This window comes from Molothrus ater, chromosome 2 (genome assembly GCF_012460135.2).
Source record: "Molothrus ater isolate BHLD 08-10-18 breed brown headed cowbird chromosome 2, BPBGC_Mater_1.1, whole genome shotgun sequence".
NCBI lineage: Eukaryota > Metazoa > Chordata > Aves > Passeriformes > Icteridae > Molothrus > Molothrus ater.
In genome coordinates, this window is record NC_050479.2 from 106,408,042 (window position 1) to 106,429,043 (window position 21,002).

Below are 21,002 nucleotides of genomic sequence, written 5' to 3' on the forward strand. Positions count from 1 at the left end.
GAAGGAAATAAAAAAAATTCTCCTGAACTATCATTCTTGCTTTAGACAGTCTTTCTAGATACAGATTTTTTTTTTCTCACCTATTTCCTTTTGTAGTTTTTAAACATTATGATTCCTTTTTACTTCATATCCCTCTAACTTCTGACCTAGTGTACACTCCCTTTAAAATATTGGTAGTTTTTTTGTTTTTTCTAATATTGCAGTGACACCCTTTTTAACTAAAGAAAAACTGGCACCTGCAGCAAGTTTTCTCCTACACAATACACAGCCCAGCAGAATATGAAGGAAATGCTGCTTTATAAGATTCATATGCCAACACAGGTGAAATTTGAATTTTCTGGGATGAGTGCCCTAGAGAATGAAGTCCTCAGAGGAAGCATGGCAGAAGCAGAGCCTTAACTAAGGCAGTAAGAGAAAGGGAGAGGGAGACCCTTCAGGATGTTTATAAACTTCCCCTGTGGCCTGTCTTGTTCTGCAGGGCTGAGGTGCTGGGCCTGCTGCAGGCATTGGGAGGGGAAAAAGGCAGGCAGAAGGCTTGGGGATGGGGTAGTTCTGCTGCCTTTAAATCCTTCTGTGGCTGGGGCACGGGGTTCCTGCATCCTGCCTTGGGTGGCAGCATGTGCTGCAAGCCCCTCTATGATTTCCTGCAGTGGCTGGGAAAAGCAGTGCTCATCAGCCAGGCTGGTGAACTGGGAACTGCAATTAGCAAACACTCTCAAAAAAACAAAAAAAAAACCAGGATGAGAAATGGGGCTGAGGAAGCATTATAATCTATTGGGGAGACTCCTAAGAGTAAATGAATATTCCCCATTAATCCACAGGACGCTGATGTATGTGCCAGGTTCTGAAATTTTAATTTAATATTTACTTTTCATCTTGGTTTGTTTCTGTTCTCTTGAAATAGCCTGCTTTAAAGTAAAACGTGTTTTGAGTATATTTTTCATTATATTCTACTACTGGCTGTTCCTTTGGTAAATTAATGTTTGAATTGACTTATTGATATGTTTACTGCTAAATTGTTAAATATCCCACCTTGCCTATTAGGTACCTGGCAAGCCTGGTATTAGATAAATATAAATAGACAAAATTGGTTTCCATTCCCATTAGGGTCTAAAGCATCTACTGAAGTTGCTGTGATGGGGTAGATAATTTTAGCCTTTCTTTCTGTTGGATTTCTTTATCCTGTCACTTTCAATTGATGCTAAGTCGTGTGACATGCATAACCACCAGTTCTTAATACATCCTAAAAAAAAATCTGTAATCTTGCAAAGAGAACAAAATTATTAACTTTCTTATATTTTTTTGCTGCACCTCATGCATTTTTTTTTAGAATGTTACAGGATGCTGGTAAGTGTAGTTTGGGGATATTCTTTGTATGCTACTTATTATCTAGTGGTATTCAATGATGTGGAAGGTTTGTTGGAAAATACACGTGCAAGAATTACTCTAGAAGGTTTCCTAGACCAGAATTTTGCCCTTGGCTTATTGTTTGAGAAATGATGGAAAAACATATGGACATGTATCAGTATGTGCATGGATAATTTCAAGTGTTGCTTCACACTTGAAGTGTGAGTCAATCTATTATGCAAAAAAATGACACTTTTGATGAGGCCAGAAATGCCAGTGGGAGAATAGTGATACTTTATTAATCATTCTCCTTTTCTTGAAATTATTCCTCTAATAAAAATTTGTAAGAGGACATGAAAAAAATCATCTGTGAAAGATAATCTTACCCAGAAAAATATTTAGAGCATAAAATTAAGATTGATTTATGATATGTAATTTTAAAACATTTTCAAAAGCATTGTGAGAAACCAAAAAGTTTAAGTACTAAAATACCATTTATAGCTCACCAGTGTCATGCATACATAGATGCCACATTTCCCACCCTGTAGTCCCATATTAGTTCTTTTATTTTACTGAAACAGGTGAAACAACCTATACTGCATTCAAATAAAGATAACAAGCAACCTTCATTTTTGGTGAGCAGAGAAAGTTTTGTAAGAGGAAATATTGAAGAGTGCTATTTAAGCCACTCTTTTCCCAGAGCTTCTCCTTCTTTTGGTACTTCAATAATTAGATGTCAAGCTTCAGATATACAAGCATGATTTCCAGATGTCTCCACAAGTGTTAGAAATGTAAAATATAGGGGTGTATACCACAGAAATTTGTACTGTTTCCCTGGTTTTCCTCCCTTCCTTGTATTTTCAATTTAATTCTGGACTCCTTTGGTTATAAACAGTTTATTAGATTCCATAATGCTTCCTGACCTGATGATTAATAGGATAGGGAACTTGCCAAAATCCTCATAAGGAGGTGGAGGTAGGTGGAGACTCCTCAGGTCATCATGTTTTCAGTGAAATTCTGTTATTACTGTGGGCACATCAGTTTGAGATCTGGACTCTTGCCTCCTGAGTAGGCTTTGAGTTTCAGATTTAAAAGTCTAGTGCCTCAATAAATCATTGAGCTAATTATGGCCTATGTTTTTGGGTTCTGTGTAAGAAGCAGTATATTCCTGTACCACCCACGGAGATGCACAGTGTAAAAAACACGCTCAGAGATTGGTTTCTTTTGGTGGTGGTGGTTTTTTTTTTCATCTGCCACATTTGCCCCATCTGATGGGACCTATCCTGGCTGCCTCTTTGAGGTGGAAGAGGTTTTGTCTTCTCTGGTCATATTCCAAGTGGGGTTTGTGGTTTTTGGGACCACATATACAACCACATCTTTACTGGCTTTTTTACAGAGAACTAAAAACTACCTTAGTTTAAACTCTCTTAAATTATTAATTAAAAACATCTGAAAAACTAAATTGTATCTCTAGAAATACCTTATAAATAAGACTCATATAATAGACTTACAGCAGCAGCATTTAGGCTTTGTGTTGAATTGCACAACTCATTAGTGAGATAAAAGACTTTGGCTCAAAAAAAAAAAAAAAAGGTGTTGATTATGCAGAGGCTGCTCACAGGTATAAGTTTCTTCCATCATGGGTCTTTTCATGACTGCACAGCCCATCAGGGTGTGAGCACAACACCACCCATACAGGATTCTTTGCATCACATTATCCATCTTTTGGCAATAATTTTAGTGCTATTTTTGCAATTAATTTTATAATTTTCATTCCTCTTCATTAGTTTAATAGATATTGCATTTTTCATTTTCTTTCTTCTTTGTTACATTGATACTGATTTTTTTTTTTTGTTTCTCGTGATTTTCATCTAATTTCTCTTCCTGAACTTCCTATTTGGTCACATCAACATCAGCTGATTCTGAAGATGATATTTTGGCTGTGTTACCAAGGTTGATATAATGTCCCCCTGCCATTGTCCCAGCCCTCAAACCTTTGGTTGTATTTTCTCTCCCCTGTCCAGCTGAGGAGGGGAGAGACAGGACTTGGTGGACACCTGGCAGCCAGCCAGAGTCAAGCCACCACGTTTTGAAATCAGACAAATCTTCAAAAGGCATCACTGAGATCTACATCAGTGGGCATGTCAGAAATCTTAAAATTGTTTCGTTATTCTGTAAGGTCCAGAAGTGGCTGAATTATTCCTTTTGAAAATCTAGGCAAAGTGTGATTTACAATATCCTGTAATTTTTATCAAGGAAGTATTTCAAAGAGGGAAGATTTCTCTAGTCAGGAAAAGGGGGCTGTTCTGCAGATGTGTGGAACAGAGCAATTCTATGTCCCTCACAAAGACATTGCACCAAGACAAGAGTTGTTCATGTTAGCTTAGCAGATCTGAGGCCCCCTCAAAGTTTTCAGAAGTGATTCTAAATTTACATCAGTATAAATGACTAGTTCTTGTCTTGTAAGGAGGTGTATTAGCAGGAATTCATGCCAAGTCATATGAGTGGAAAATATTTTAAAAGCCCTAATCTTTGAATTGGGTAGAAATATTGCTCATAGCCCCATGGTCTTAGTGTCAGAAAACATGGAAAAATATTTCCAATGGACTTGGTAGATCCCATCACAAATGTACAGACAATAAATTTTGCATTCCAATACAAATTCCCAAGCTATACCTTAAACAGTGTTCATAGTTCCCAGAGCTTGAAGCTGGTTTCAGGACTGAGCCTTGAATTTTATACTGTTTTAATTGACTATGAAAAAATTGGGCATTATGATTATGTAGGAAACTAAATTGGAATTACTTTATTATTATTATAATTACTTATAAACCTTTTCTAATAATGGAAATTGGAATCCTAAATCACCTGATTTCTCTTGAAAATTTTGCTGAGTCCTTCAATGGCTGAAGAGTGGGGAAAGTTAGATGAGCTTGCTAAGTGCCAGTGTCATTGGCAAGGTTTTGGAAGCCACCCATGCCTTGTACATGACCACTCTGCTGCATTCTGAGAAAAGGAGAAAGTTTGCTGCTGCTTTTGGGAAGGAACAGAATCTGTAGCTGTCTTGGCATGAGAGCTCTTGGCTCTTCTGCCATTCTGAAGAATGACCAGACTGCAAGGTTGTGCTTTCTTCAGTCCATCAGGACATAAATACACTAACTTCAGAGTTGATATTTCAAACTGTGTGTTCAAATTTTCTTCTTTTTTTTTTTTTGCCTGTAAATGCAAATATTCCCTTTTTAATTTCCTTTCTTAAAATAATCTTATTCTCATGCAACTATTGTGTAATTCTTGAGTGATGTTAGAATCCCAAATGTATATGCTGGGCTCTTTTTTAGGGCAATAATTTGATTTTGATTGGTTAGAAGGAACTTTGTTTTTTTTAAAAAAATATGTTTAGATATACAGAGAGTGGAAGGCTGGTTGCTTGCTATTTGTTGGTGTGTTTTTGGAATAAGGAGGTCAAAATCACTAATCAGAATTTGAGGTTCACTGACATGACTTGTTTTCAAATCTAATCAAATGAAACAACAGTACAAATAAAGAAGTTACATTGCTGTTCTGGTGAAGTGACTGAAGATATTCCTCTGTCATTCCAGGGCAGCAATAGAATGACACTTCTTCTAATTACTAGTGGCATAGAGAAAGGAAAATACACATCTGCAATTTTCTTCCTTAGTTATATGGATTTCCAACATGTCACACAGATGATCAGTGAAAATGCTGGTGTTCAGTAATTATATTCAGCACTTCAAGGGTTTGCACAGATATGTTAATAATCCCATTAATCTTCTTCCTTTATATGGAAATCTGCAGCCCAGATGTTGCATCATTTGCAAATCTTGCAATTAAAACATTTTATAACTTCCAGTTATGCAAAGGGGCAGTAGACTGGAAAATGGGTAAAATTGCTTGGCTAGGGCATTACCATGGCAACACACTGACCTCTGTTCAATTAGTTACAACTGAAGATCCAGCTATTAATTATAATGGTCAGAAAAGGATATAATCTGAATCTTCTTTTACCTTTTTAATATGGACATTTCTTACTTGCCATAAATCTCTGACTTTAAGAGACAAAGCTCCAGACCTTAAGCATTAAAAGTGATAGTGCTGAAATGCTGATGGAAAGAGGAGGACAGTAAAGGAATCTCATTTATCAGCTGTAGTCAAGGTACTACTTTAACTTTTTGTGGTCTAAGCATTCTGTCAGGCAAGCTTCAAAGTGAATATTCGTTATTGCTCATTTTAGCTATTGAAATCTACGTTATGTGTGCCAGCAATTATCTCTCATTTTAGAAAGCTGCTGTTAATTAGGGCCAAACTCATCACCACGGGTCTTGTGGAAACAGATAGATGCCTCCTTTTGACAGAGTTTTACGTTTTGCTGTAGCAAAGTTATTATTTTCTTGGCATGCTATCAAAGATGAGTTATCTGTTAATTATAGAAGGCACTCCACTTTCTGACATAGGAGCAGCCCATGTACGGTCAGACAGCAGCAGCCTGCATGGGCAGTAAATTCCTTGCAGGAGGGTTTTTCTGGGGGGAGCTTGTGCAAACTACAGTGCCTTCCCACATCAAATTCACTCCAAAAACTGCATATCCTCAGCCTGTGAGGTATTGAAAATTTCAGGGAATTCGTGTCCTTTTAATTTATTTTCTTTTCAGTTTTCTGTTAACCTCTTCACTGCACTAAGCAAACAGAAGACCAGGTCCTCTGCACAGTGACTTCTTCCTTCCACTCAAAGTACAATATGTTTAATATTTGTTTGATCAATGCTGAGTATTTAGGGAGTTTGAAATGCTTTCTTTCTGTTTTTTTTTTTAGTTTTTGTTTTTGTTTGTTTGTTTTTAATACTGCCCTGATAATTACAAGAGAAAGGCAGAAAGTGAATAGTAGGATGGCTTGCCTGGGAAAAGCATCCTAAAATGACTCAGCTGAGCAAATATTTAGCTAAATGCAAGGGCCTGCAAAATATGGAATTCCTCTTGGACTGGCTTCCAGCAGTTCTGGATTAGAACCATATAGATTAAAGTATGCATTTAAATATGTCTCTCTTATGCAATACCCACCAAGAAATCTCACCCCAGAAGGTATTTGTGCATTTCTTATGACAGTCATGCCCTGCACAGATGGCAAGTGTATAAATTGTATCCTGGTTTTTGCAGCCATGTGCAGGACCCCAGTATGGAACAAGAGGCAAAGAGCAGTGTGATACCAAATGGCCACTGAAATTATTTTGAGGTGATTCCTATGCAAGATGTGAATTTGTACCACTGAAAAAATGCCAGTGAAATCCTCTAAGTAATCATAACTGCTTTGCACTGAGTGGTGGGCAATCACATCAAGTTCAGAACTCCTTTTAGCTCACTGATTATGGAGCTCTGAGTGTTTATGGTTGTGGTTGTTTCCTTCTGTCCTCTGCAGCCCTTTCCAGCAATCTCTTAAGGAATTTAACTGTGGAGATAACCTCAGTGCCAAGGTCTACTCTGCAGTTATTTAAGGAAGCGTATCACAACAGAGATGATAAATTGATCAAGTATCTTGTTTATCACAGGCATTCCCTTATGCATTTAACAGAATACAGTCATTGTACAGTAGATGGATCCAAGATGCAGATCCAGCATGATTCATTTTTAAACAGTCTTCAGATTATTTGTGAGCCAGAAGCAAATACAGACACTAAACTTTCCATTCTTTCTTTGTTCTCCCCCAAATACATTTTGCAACATGGGCAGGGAATTTTTGGTTTTGTTTTCTAGTTTGCTTGCTTTCTTTTGGTTATTTTTTGCCATTTTAATTCATATTTAACTCCTCCTTTCTCCATCAAAACTTGTTCTGTACTCCCTATCAGGATAACTGAACAAAACTCACTCTGTGAGGTTCTTAGAAATATTTTGATAACATACTCTTTCTTAGTTGTTGTTTGTTTGGGGTTTTTTTAAGTAAGTAGTAAAATTGAGAAGGAATTTGCATCTGCTCTGGGGGAAAGACACATATCTATTCCCAAATGTAAGTTAGTACATATATGAGGCACTCATAGAAGAAGAGCTTTAGGCAGTCTGGTGAGATAGAGAGGAAAGGGTCTGGGGGTGGAAGTTTGAGAACAGAGAGAACTTGATTATAAAATACCCTTTTGAACTGCAGTAAGGCCACTTCTCTTCTTTCCACCACAATCCTCAGCTTTTCTTTGCAAAAGTACATCTGCACAACTTTCTTTACACTGTGTAGGCTCATACACTTGCCATTTGACTGCATATGGAGAAGAATTTATGCTCTGGATCACAGCAATAGGTTTCAGAGAGTGGTGTCTGGCAATAAATAAATTTGCTACTACTACATTTCAAGGAGTTTGTAAATTCACTATAATATGTATGTTATTTCTGCCTGCTGCTTCTTGAATTAAGTTTAATGTTTTCTACTTTTTCCATGAGATATATATATATTTTCTGGTTGAATTTATTTTCTCCATATTGCCTAAAACATGAGTCTGGGCTATCTGAACACTTGAGGCCCATCTAGTTTACATTTAATCAATACCTTTTTGAGCATTTAAATGTTTTCCATGATGTCCCTTTCAGCCATCTGTTCAAAGCCAATAAACCTACCCAGTGCTTCTTTTTCTATGGGTCTTGTTGTAAAATTTTTCTTATGCAGGAGAGGAGCTGAGACACAGAATCACAGAGGGGTTTGAGTTGGGAGGGACCTTTAAATACCCCCTGGCCTACCCTCCAATAACAAGATTATTTTGATTTTCCTATAGTAATTCTAAAACAACAACAAAATATATGAGGAAGGCGAGCAGATGAAGAAAAATACAGGATAAACAGAAACACCACTAAAAACCAGTGGCTACAAGTCAAAAATATAGACAGTTTTCCATAAAGAATGTACATCACAACAGCTATATGGCCTGATTTATCTTTTACATCTAGTTCTGTTTACTTCATTTTTACAAGGTTTCAACTTCATGTAAAGAACATCCCAGTCCATCAAGATAAGGTACATTTGGGATCCAGGAGCAGAATAATGGCTAGGCCCTATAGTTTTCTCACATATCTACTTCTTATTTCTTTTCTGTGGCATAATTTATTTGAGTGTTCACTTGAATAACTGCTCCAAGTGTTGCATTTATAAAGAAGGAAATAGTGTACTGCTTAATCTTTTTATTCTTCATAATTTCTGTTTGAATTCTTTATCAGAGTCTGGGAGGTATACTTCAGAGGGTCTATCTTTTATAGCAAATAGATGAAGAAAATCTTGTCATCTGTCCCTGCAGAGAGAAGGCACAGCATGGCTTTTTCCATGTGGTTAATTTCCCTCCTTTCCTCCCTTTCCCTTCTTCCCCAGACAGAATGGCTTGGTCTCTTCTGCCTGCTGAGAGTGGCTCTTGATCCATGATAGTTCTTCAAATCATCCCTGGGTATTTTCTGGGTGCAGCTGGTTGGCAGAGGGCAAATGTGTGTCAAGAGAGTGTCAGCAATGTGTAGCATGGCATCCTAGTGCTGGTTTGTCATCATGGCTGTAGCTAAACAGTTCTATCATCCATATCCTTATGGGAGGCTGCAGCAGGCACAGCCTCTTCTCTAGCCACAGATGAAGTGGCAGGACACTATAAAAGCTGTGTGACAATCCCAGCACAGCCAAAATAGATATGTGCTGAATATCCAGAAGGCTTATTATTTCAGGCTCAGGATTGCACTTATATTTTCACAGGACTTCTGGTTTGAAGTTGGCTTATGTTCTATTAGCTGAGGAGGCATAGCTCTCTTGCATCTGCCTGGAGAATACCATCTGCTGCTGTCTTGTCATTAGCAGATCTAGTAACAATAATCCTGTGGGGTTTCACACACAGTGAAATCCTCGCCCCAGAAACCTCTTTTTGGAGTGCTGCTTCAATTTAGTGCCAACATAGGTGAATGAGTCTCAGAGGCTGAGTTTCATTAATCAGTGGGAATGTGATGTCATAAAGCAATAAAGTGATTTTTTTTTTTCTCTAGCATTTATCACAAGTATATAGTAAGAGATGCTTGCATTCAGTGTGACTACAGGTATATGCATATGCATGCACACATGCCTGCAAACACGTGTGCATAAATGTAAAAAAAGTACACTGGAGAGAGTCTATATTTTAGAACTCCAAGCTGTACCACTTGCAGATAAGTTAGTTGAGGACAAGGGTGGTGAAATCACTTTGCCCTGAAGAGAGGGTTTTGGAAAGAACAGAATTCCTTGTAGCATATGGGCATATGGTGGTGTGCTTTATAGTACCTACATGATACAGTTTGTCCCGTGGCTGCCCCTGGTGCATGATTCATTAGTGTGCAGGAAATATTCAGAGTTGGCTCAGAAATACTTCAGAATAACTTTTTCTTTCTCTGTCAAGAATATGAGCTTCCATTTTAACTAGCCTTTGGTCCTGCATAAGGAGAGGAAGGGCTCTTCTTGCAAGCCTGCAGTGGTGGGATGGATTCTGAAAGTCTGCAGTTTCAAGTAGTTTCTATCCACAGCTGAACACTATACAGAAAACAGGAAAAGATAACCAGACACATGTGTGTGCATGGGAAAACATTAAATTATACATTATATAATGCTATACTATAAAACTTCTCCCAATGGTTTTGATTTTGTCTTTCCTCCCCCGAACAAATTGAGTTTACAATCTAAAACTTATTGCAAAACTAAAATCAGAAGAAAAAGTCAACTTTGTTAGGAAAGGTTGACATGCTGTGACCCAAATGTCTAACCTGATATTTCTCTCATTGCTAGAAGTCACCCTACAGGCATTATCAAAGCAATTTAAACTACTGTATATCTAATTTGCACTGACATAATTAGAACATTAGTAAGCTTGACTATCTAGTCATTGCAAGTCATCATTTGTGAACAAGATGAAGTTAGAGCTGTATGAAGGCACTGACACTTTAAGGCGCGATAAACTAGAAGTTAATTTTTTAGAACATTTCAATTTCAAAATTGAAAAAAGACAACAAAAAAAGTTCTCTTTTTTATTTTTTTTCAACCTGTGCTGCAGACATCCCTACAATATGATCCCATGTCTGCTGAAGCTTTGACATTGAAGCATTTTGTAAAGTGAACCAAAAAGACAACACCGAGCAGGGAGCTGTGTTTGGCATACAAAATAGCCCCCTTGCTAGATCAAACTGCCACACATCATTCCCTGTACATCAGCAGACGTTTCTTAGTCCCATCAATAGTTTACTGACCTGTGCTGTGATAACATTTCCATCTCTGGAGTGCACATTTTGCCAGTGCATTTTCTGGGGAGGGGGGATGACGCTCATGCTGCTTGTCGGTGCGTGCCGGGGGTATCGATTGGGCACCGAGCTCTCCCTCCTCTGCCGACTGACTGCCACCCCTCCTGCCTGCACAGGCTCTGAGCTTTGTGGAGGCTGGGTAAATGGAACAGTTTCCTGTGAGATCAGCCAGGTCTCAGGAAAACAAACATCAGCCAAGTTGAACAAAAAAAAAAATTATATAAATAATGAAAGAAGTCCTTGACATTGCCACAGTGCGCTCGATAGTCGCAGACAGGCTTGGTTCTGTTGCAGGCTGTTTGACTAAGGATGTAAAAGGCTGTTTGAGGGAATAAAAATTTAAACATCTTGTCAGACACTTCCTTCCAGAACAACTGTCCTTCCTGCTAGCTTCAGGTTAACACTGAAAGTGAAAGGTCAGAATACCAATTAACTTATCTTCCTGACAGAAACCTCACTCAGTTCAGGAATATTATGTAGCTCAATGTTTTATTAACATATTAATGCTTTGGTCTGCATTTACTTTCTGAACCTATACTGATTTTTCTTTAAATTATTTTATTAATTATTCATTTAATTGGAAATCAGTCATCAGTTGGAAATAAAGATTTCTGGACTTTGTTTTTATTTTTGTCCCACCTTCATTGTAAAAGGTGACCCAAAGCAATGTGAACTGTCAGCCATTAAAGTCAGTCTACTTTGTTTTCTTTTGTTTTGGTGGCTGAAAAGATTATTGTAATATTGTACGCTACCAAATTATAGGAAAAAAAATTAATATTGTACAGCATCATATTCTGAGATTAATTTTCTAAATTAATAATAATTTACAAGTTCTTGAAAAAGTTAGCAGAGGGACTAAAGAACTATGGACATGCAAAAGCACAGCTTGGTTATGTGGAAGTGAAGTGTTGGAATATTCTCTGCCCCTCAGCTGGAATCTTTCCAGAGGTTTCTAATGGAATCTTGTACATAATATCAGTGATTATTCCTCTGAGGTTTCCCTTACTCTTCACCTTTTCCTGTATGTTCTCCTTTCATAAGGATATCCAAGGCCTGTTGAAGGTCCCTGACTTGGACTATGCAACCTGTAAATTACTTGCACTCCAAAGCCACCTACAATCTTGGACACATTCCTGGTTTGGGGGAAGATATTTTTGTTTCCAGGCTTTTTTGGTGCTCATTGGACTAACTTTTTCAGGAATAAGGAATCCTTTAACCATGTCACTTCATATTTCATGCTGAAAGAAAAGATTTTTCCTGGTTCTCTTCCATGCAGCTTGGGACGCCTACACCCATCATGCTGCAAACCCACAGCTTTGCCAGTATGGAATGCTCTGTCAGCCATTTCAGCCTCCTCAGGCAGAAAGGGATACCTGAACACACTCTCTGGAGGTGACCACTGCTCCCTAATAAAGATCGTCCAATGATCCATTCAGCATGACAGCCCTAGAGTCTTAAATTCTGTCTTTAAATACGAGGTTTTTTGGATATTGCTCTTTATTCACTTCATCTGTTTTTAGCCTGCCTTCTCCCCTTCCCCAGGAGACACAAGTGACAGTGACATTCCCTGCCTTGCACATAAGATCTTTGGAAATGTCCCATGGGGAGAAAGGTGCAGGCAAACTCTCCACTTGGCTCCTTTTGGACACGTGCTCAGGGAAGCTCAGCCCTGTTTTGTTTTGTCTTTTTTGTTCAGCTTCTCAACTACCAGCTGTCCCTTGGCCTTCCAAAAAGATGACTTAACTGTGGGGCCTGTCATGGACTTGCAAGTGTTTTGATAGGAAGAGTAAAGCTGTTGGAGAAGGGCTTTGAGTGGTTCCTCAGAAACTGCTCTTGTGCAGACAAGCTGTGTCCAGATAAATATTTGAACCGAGAAGCTGAAATGGCTGAGCTGGAAGAGAGAATCCAAGATTGCCCCAAAAAGAGGCAGCTCCATAATATGTGAAGTAGAATTTCATTGCTCTTCTCTCTCTCTCTCATTTGAATGAGCTGTCCCCACTATGAAAATATTGTTACATACAAATTAAATTCTGTTGTCCTCTATTTAAGAACTCTTGAACTACTTGAGGCCTTTAACCTCATGTTTAAGGGTTTAGGACTGGATTAGAATATCAAATGAAGTTCTTTGACATTTGACAGAAACAGTCATGGTTAATTAAAATTCACAGATAACCAGAAACACAGAAATATTATCCATCCACAATGCTCAAGGTGTTGAGGAATTAAGGTGGGGTTTAATCCTTTGTGATCTTCCTGCTGTCTTCTTTGCAAAATAAGTAATGCCGTGTTTTTGTTTGTTCAGTCACCAGAAGGTATCTTTGTACACCTAGTGTTGGATCAGACTTTATCAAAACTGATTATTTTTATATACATTGAAGTAGATAAAGTTGGTTTGTGAGAGTTGATGTAATCTAAACAGGCAAGAACAAGGATTATTTTGTGTCATTGGTGAAGTGCGATGTGTTCTTTGCCCTTCTACTGGAATTTCTTTCTTATACAGCTGGTAATTTTCTCTCTTTATTTTATTTTTTTATTGAACTGTGACATTTATTAACAAAGACTTTGGCTTCATCTCTCTACAGCTTGCTTTCCAGGGAATTCACACTATTCTTTAAACTCTGATTTCACGAAGATATAAAATATGCATACATTCTCTGGCAAATCAGTGTTCAATTGCAAAAGCTATCTTAGTAACCAAGTGATGGATTGGCTCCATGAAAGAACCAAATTAGATAAAATGACAAGAACTTATGCAAATTTTTTAAAAACAAAGGGTCTTTTTTTGATACAATAAAAAAATCTTTATCTGAAAATATGATGTGCCCTTAGGATGTGATACTGAATATTGCCACACGATTTAAATTTCAGACTGACAGGATAATTAATGTAATAACTCCTTCCTCATAAGCAGCTCCAAATGTATGAGAAAGTGTTTATAAAAGAAATGTATTTCCACCAGCTTTATTACTGTAGGGCAAAAACAGGTTAATATGTTTAGGAAGAATTTATTTTCTTTGCTGTCACCAAAAATATAGTACAGTAACTATTAGCATTTCCTTATTACTTGTAATGAAATCTACACCTGTTGGCACAGTTGGACAGCATTACTAAAATAAAAATTAAAACTTGTTTTAGTGTTCTGGCTCTGTTATGCTTAATTACATTATTATGTCCTAGGCACAGTCATCAGTGAGAAGAACCCTGTGGTACTTAGGGCTTTGAAATAGCTACAGCAACATCAGAACCTGGTTTATGGTTGCTTGGTTTGCAGCAGGGGAAGGTAGTTACTGAGCAGGGTGTGATTTCTGGTTTGGAAAAGGGGGTGAATCAAACATGGTTTCAGGTTCTGTATGAATTAATTGAGTACGTAGTCAAGAGATGGAAAAGAATAAAGGAAAAAAAAACATGCAACACATTAATTTCACTCTTTCTTAGGTGAAACTTAGAGTTTTTTCTTTATTTACTTGTTCCAAATCATGTTCTTGAAAATAACCCAAATACAGTTTCCTACCTCCAAAAAGTGAGGTCCACAGACGAGGTGCAAATTCAGGCGTGTTTCCTCATTTGCCTTTGAAGTAGGAGTAGTGTTTATTTCCAGGTACAAACACAAGTAAGCAAACCTGACTTGTAGGATGTGCATTCTGGTGTTGTTTTGGTTTTTCTTCTTTTTTAAATTTCCTTCAGGATTTTGAACTATTTTCCCAATATAAACGTGGAAAATCCCAAACCAGCAAGGCGGCGACTCATATTCCCCTGTGGGTGTCCCCTGCTGAAGTTCTGCCTTCCAGCCTGGGAGAAAACTGTGGTTTTAAGCTTTTCAGGAACTCTCCTAGCAGGAGAGGCAGAGCTGTCTGGATAGGGCACTGCAGCACACTCTCATCAGCTGCCAACACACTGGAGCCCAGCAGAAGCTGGCAACCCAGATATGAGCAAAAAGTAGATTTCCCTATGACTTGTGAAGAGGAAAGAAGAATTGGAAATTCCAGGTGGAGCTTCTGGGGTGGCTGGCTGCCTGGAAAATGAGTTAAACCCATGCATGGGTCAGGTGCTTTGGCCTGGCCTTCTCTCTGCATGCCCCTCTGAGCTCTTGTGGGTCCATAGTGGATTGGGCAGATGGTTTTATGCTGTGGTACCCAACTCATTCCAGGAAAACCTTCCTTGCCAAAGGCCCAGCAGGCTCAGTTCTCTAGGTAGCTACTGCCTGTCTTTGGAAACATGTAAATAATTCTTAAATTTGGAAATTCAATGTCATACATGCGGCAGGCTTGCAAAGTTTTTCAGGTTTTTATTTTAATTTACAGATTGTGCTGATAAGCATCAAATAAAATGCTGCAGTTCATACAAGGCATTAATTCTGCTCTCTTAAGTTGTTGTTTGCTCAAGAAAGCCCAAATTGGATGCAGCAGCATCTGTTTTTCCGTTCTGCTTTCATCTAATTTTACAGCTGGATTGGCTGAGCCACAAGAAGGTCAAATGATTTGCCCTGACTCTGCCTATGAATTTATGGCATATGTTTGACAATCAGAGCCCATATGCTTGCCAAAAGTGTGTTAAACATTTTAAATGTATGGTTTAAAACACTACCTTTTTTACTAGGAAAAGGTATGGCTAATAAAGTGGTTTTGTTGATGTTGTTCTGCTAAATTAACAGGAATAAACAGGTACCACTAATTGTTCAGACTTTTACTGATAGTAAAAAGTTGACTGCTGTTTTCTTCTTTCTACTGTCAACTTAGAAAAAGGATCTGCATTTTTATTATTATTATTTATGGCAGATTTTACTGCAGAGCACAAAAAAATAATCTAATCACTTCACTTGTAGCCATTGTATTTTGAATGCAAACCCAGCACCATTCAACATGGTGAAAACAACTGTGAAATAATTCACATTTCGCAGTGTTGCTTTTGGGAACCTTCTTGAATACAAAAAGTGGACAAGGTGGCAGAATATTTCTTCAACACTTTTTTTCTTCGTTTCTCTTTGCTTTGATGTTGTTGATTGTTGGGTTTTCTTTTGTGTTTTTTGGGGTTTGTTTTTATTTTTTTCCCCTTCCTCAGCTGGTTTTGGCTGGGGTAGAATTTAGAATTTTTCTTCACAGTGTCTTCTATGGGCTGTGTTTTGGATTTGTGCTGGACACAGGGTTGATAATATAGAGATATTTCATTTATTGCAGAGAGCCAAGGTCACCTCTGCTTTTCATGCTGCCATTCTGTATGGTTGGTTGGGAGGAGACAGCCAGGACAGGTGACCCAAACTGACCAAAGGGATATTCCAGACCACATGGCATCAGGCTCAGTGCATAAAATGGGGGGAAGAAGGAGGAAGGGAGTGACATTTGCAGTGGTGTTGTTTGTCTTCCCAAATCACTGTTCTGTATGATGGAGCCTTGTGCTCCTGGAGCTGGCTGAACACTGCCTGCCCATGGGAAGCAGTGAGTGAATTCCTTGATTTGCTTTGCTTGTGTGTGCATGGCTTTTACTTTCCCTGTTGAACTGTCTTGACCTCAACCCATGAGTTATTTTACCTTTCTGATTCCCCTCCCCATCCCATAGGTGGTGGGTGAGCCAGTGGCTGTGTGGGGCTGGGCTGCTGACTGGGGTTAAACCACAACAATAAAGCAGTGCTAAAGAGTATTTCCAGCTATCAAATTCAGTCTGAGAGTTAATCAATCCACAACTCTTTTACATTTATTCCATAAGCCTTACTAACTGGGCATGGGGAGAGCCTTGCTGCCTACCCAGGGTCACCATGGGGGTCGGGTGACACAGGGTCCATGGGGCTGGTGGTCACATCCTTTACTGGTGTGCTGTGAGCAGCAATGTGCAGTCTCTCTCTCTCTGGACACACTGGATGATCAGATGCCAACTGGGAATAACTTCAGCTAAAATCCAGCCATTCTGACCAGATGGGGCTTGGGTTAGCCTAGGCAACTTGTTCTGAACAATTCACAGTGCCGGGAATTATGACAGTACTGGTGCCAAGCTTTACCTTTCCACAGATATCATTGGCTTAGATTTTCATACTTTATACTTAGGTACACAGGAGTTAATTTTTTTTTCAAATTACTGCAAAGCAATTGCATGGATTGCACTCTCTTTAAGAAATTTCTTGTCCCATTAGTTCCAAAAGTGTCCTCAAGCCATGTTAGCATGGCTCCCCTTTTGGAATAACTTGTTTCCCAGCAAATTGAATGGTACGATTTCCCCAGTGTTCAGTAATGTCCATGCTGGCCTTGTACCCCATTTCCCTTTGGCCTTAAGACCAGTGGCTTAGGGAGTGTGTTTTAAAGTGCTCTCAGTGTATTTGGTGCCACTGAGAAGTGGCTCACCAAGTCAGACTTACTGGTGCTGATCATTGTATAGTAAAATACCTCCTGGCCCCCAAAGGAATATTACTGTAAGGATTTGCAAGGTGCTACTGCAGTCAGCCTCGTGCCTGAGGCTGTGTTCTGTTCTCTTGGGATTGAAGGTCTGGCTGCAAACAGATGTGCCCCATGGTTTCATTCAAAGAAGAGCCATTTAGCTTGTTCTCTCCTATTCATCTTTGTGGAGGTGATGGGTAGTCTGTAATTTAATAATTTTAAATTTCTTTCCACAAAGGAACAGCAGCTCCAAATTGCTCAGTGAACTGCCACTAAAGCTTCCAAGGGCAGTGAGGCTGTACAGACCTGGAGGAGTGCAGGGATTGGAGCCCTGTATGCCCTTGCCTGTAAGAAGTGCTCATCCTGCCTCACTGGGAAACACAAAACTCTTGCACTTCTAATTAGAAGTATAAACCAAATAAGGTGTTTTCTGGGTTTTATTTTTTTTTTTTGTGCTACGACCCTCACATTGCCTGGGTTTTTTATGTTTTTAATAAGTTTTGAGGTTTTTAATTCTGTTCAGCTCTTTTCTAGAAAAAGCAGCAATTGCTGATAAAATAGGGTATATTCTTCAATAGATGAATGCTATTCTAAAACAGTTAAAAGGAAAACTTATATTTCCTGTTTTTCTTTCTTCAGGCAATCTGTCACCTAGTGTATCCTTCAGAAACCCTTAAGTTCCATCTAAGTACTGCTTAGTCAGTTTGATAATTTGGTATTTTGTGAAACTGTATCCTCATTTTGATACTTTAGAGGAGTCACGCTTATTAATTAATAAGAACACTGTCACTCTGAATATTCAGGATTCCACTTTGTCTCATAATCATGAAATTCACATTTATATGATGATTTTAAAAAAATCTTACTACAGAATGCTTTCCAGGTTTGCTTTCAAAGATATTGGCCATTTCCTAGCAATATCAAGTCAGGTTTATTAATGAAGGTTTTCCAGCAAAAAAAAAAAAGAAACAATATAAACATGTATGTCGGGCTAGCCATATTTTTTTGAACTCTAATAGATGTATATTTAAATTCAAATCCTTTGAAATCAAGTGCCTTACATGGGCTGGTCTTTCAAAGGAAGCTGTTGAAGTTGCTGAGAGTACATTTTTAAAAGCTCTCCAGGAAATTTAACTTATGGTAATCCTACAAAAAAATTCTGTTTGAAGGTGATTTTGGGTCACTTGGTGAGGATGGAGCTATTTTGAGATATTTGCTTTTTAACCTGCTGACATGAAGATGTGGAGTGTGGCATTGCTTTGATAGCAGGGCAGAAGAATGTCTCTGTAGCACCTGCTGATCTCACACTGTTCCCTTCAGCTATCTCTGTGTATTTAAAATGCAGCGATTTTCAAAGGGCAGGCTCTGTTTTTTAGCAAAATCTATCTATTATATAGAAAATAGCTGTACCACACAACAAATCTAGCCACTTTACATGCTTGTGGACTCTTGAAATGAGAAACAAGACTGACATTAAATGTTTCAGGGAGTTTTAAAAAAATATCACCAATATATGTCATTTTCAGATAACACTATTAAAAAAAAAGAGCCACATTACTTTTTTAAAATTACAATTTAGCTATTACAAACTTAGGTATATTAAGCAAATGAAATGGTTTGGATTTAGAGGGAAGAGCTTATCATAGGAGTTGCAGTTCTTTAATTCCAAAAGCCAGAGCAATTGAGATACAGGCTCCATTTAATTAGAAATTATGAGATGGATAAAATGAGTAGAATAGAAGGATTTCCTTTCCACTTATCCATTTCTAATAAATACATGTTTTGACAGGAGCAATGCTGCCTTAAATAGTTAATGTTACATGAAACTTCCATCTTATTTATGTGGCTTGTTCTCACTACATCGAGGAGCTTCTGAGATGCCAGATAGAACAAGGATCTATGCTGGAATATATCAAGATGGATATGGAAAATTTGTTTTAATACTCTTGTGAGAAAATCCCTAAAAGTGTTCTTTTCCTGCAGCCCCCATGAGCTTTCCTTCTAACTTTTCTCCTGCCAATTTTTCAAATCTTTTCTCTGAAAGACCCCGAGTGCTAATCCCAATCCAGAGATCACCTTACTTTGCTTGGCAAACCTTGCCTTTCTTTTTTTTTTTTTTTTTTGTTTTTCCTAATGGGCTACACATCTGAGCAACAAAAGGGAGTTGTAGAAAGGCTATGCAACATTTCTGACAGTGGGCACTGTATTCTTTTTCTGGGAATGTAATTTCTGGTTTGCTCCCTAAAACAGACCCTGTGGATTTGGGCCGTGCCTGAGCACACTTTGAACCTGCCAACACCTCTCCAGTAGCACTGGAGCAAATGTTCTCCTTATCACAGAGCAATCAGCATCTGTGGGTGCACTGTAAGAGCCAGTAGCACGCTGAATCCAGCAGATCATTTGCCTGCATAGCTAAACATGTGACACAGAGAAAACCTGTGTGCCAGAAGCAGCTCTCCAGGAATAGAAGAGGCACTGAAGTGCTCAGCTGCCAGGGGTGAATGTCTCTGCTAAGCCACCTTTTATCTCTTGTTCATGATCCTTGAGGAAAACCTGAAAACCATATTCCTTGGCAATTCACAACACAGTGCCAAAAAATCATGGCTTCAATTATACAGGTTTTGAGTTGGTTATTTTTCATGCTTATTTGTTTTAATGGCATATTAATATCTTTTATCTCTTTCCTTCCCAAACCTATGCTGATTTTATTCCCTTTCTCTGTCTTGCCAACCTCTTCCTCACCTGTCCCTTGCCAAATGCCTTCTGTAAGACACCTTTATTTCTTCCATCAGAGCACTGACCCTTTTATTTTTAGAATGAGAAAACCAACAGACATTTAATAAAGTGCTCAGGTTGCCAGAGGACCACCCTTTCTCTCAAGGCAGCTGCAACAAAGAAGGCCAGAAAAATTTGCTGGGGCATGCTGGATGATGGGGTATTTCTAGCATATATAGGCACAGGTGGCAGAGATTTCTCTTAAAAATCTGCAGATTAGCACAGGCCATCTGATTTGGAAGGAGAATGTGTTGAACATGTGCATGCAGTGTTTTACAGCAAAAGGAATGAACAATTTTATTTTTTTTTTTCATCCTTACCAGGCATTAAGAAATATAAGAAATATAAATTCTCAATTTAACCCTTAATCAGTAGTGTGAGAGGGCCCTGGATATGTGCATTGGAGGGACACATGCCCTGCCCCAGGAATCTACTGTGGAACTACTCATTCCAGCCTAAGAGAAATCTGTTACAGATACACAACCCAAAATTTATTCACACTGGTTTAACATCCCCTTCCAGCCAGATGCTCAGAGTCGCTGCTTTTTCACCCCAGCCACTTGAATTTCAGTGGTGCTACCACCCAACTTCTTCATATAAACCATAATGAGATACCTATTTTCCTGAAGAAAAGGCAAAGACTCCTCTTCTGGGGTTCTTTAATGAGTTCTCTGTGACTTATTTTCGGAACACTTTAATACTTCTGCCTTGTCAGTCTCTGAAATGAGGGGTAATTAGCCTTCTGGGTTGGCAGGAAATTGCCATATTGATCATCTCTGGAAACATTGGATACAGAAATAAATGTTTATGTGCCTTGCTGGGGGCTTGAGGGCATTATTTTCTGGTTTTTAGCTCGAAGAAATATTAACACTGGGGCAAATAGAGATGAACAAAGCATATTGCTACTGATTTAGACATTTAGAAATGGCTTTTACTACCACTAGTGCAAATCCAATAAAAACTCCTGAAAGAAGCTAATACTGCATTTAAGTAAGACCACTTAAGGCTTGGTTGTAAAGGAAATATTGCTCTTTAAAAATGTAAAACAAATCCCTCTAACAGGACTTTTCATGTTAAGCTGTCTCTAAATAAAAGATGATGAGATATTTAAAGAGTTTCGGAGTTGCTTTCAATGCATAATTCAGGAGTGACTGTTGGAAAGGGAGTAAAAATCTAAAAGGCATTAGAGGAATATATCTCTGATTCTATATGGTTTGTCTGGGAAGTTTAATTGGCAC

General features: G+C 38.5%; 1 protein-coding gene and 1 long non-coding RNA gene across 2 annotated transcripts in view; one reads left to right on the forward strand and one right to left on the reverse strand.

Annotated features, from left to right (window-relative positions):
* Nucleotides 1-21,002, forward strand: part of ROBO2 (roundabout guidance receptor 2) — an 875,524-nt gene that overhangs the window by 176,455 nt on the left and 678,067 nt on the right. The window lies entirely within an intron of this gene.
* LOC129047015 (uncharacterized) lies at nucleotides 6,881-10,731 on the reverse strand. The gene is made up of 2 exons (XR_008508950.1): nucleotides 10,577-10,731; nucleotides 6,881-9,866 (listed from the first exon to the last, which is right to left on the reverse strand). It is a non-coding gene; the product is annotated as an uncharacterized LOC129047015 (long non-coding RNA).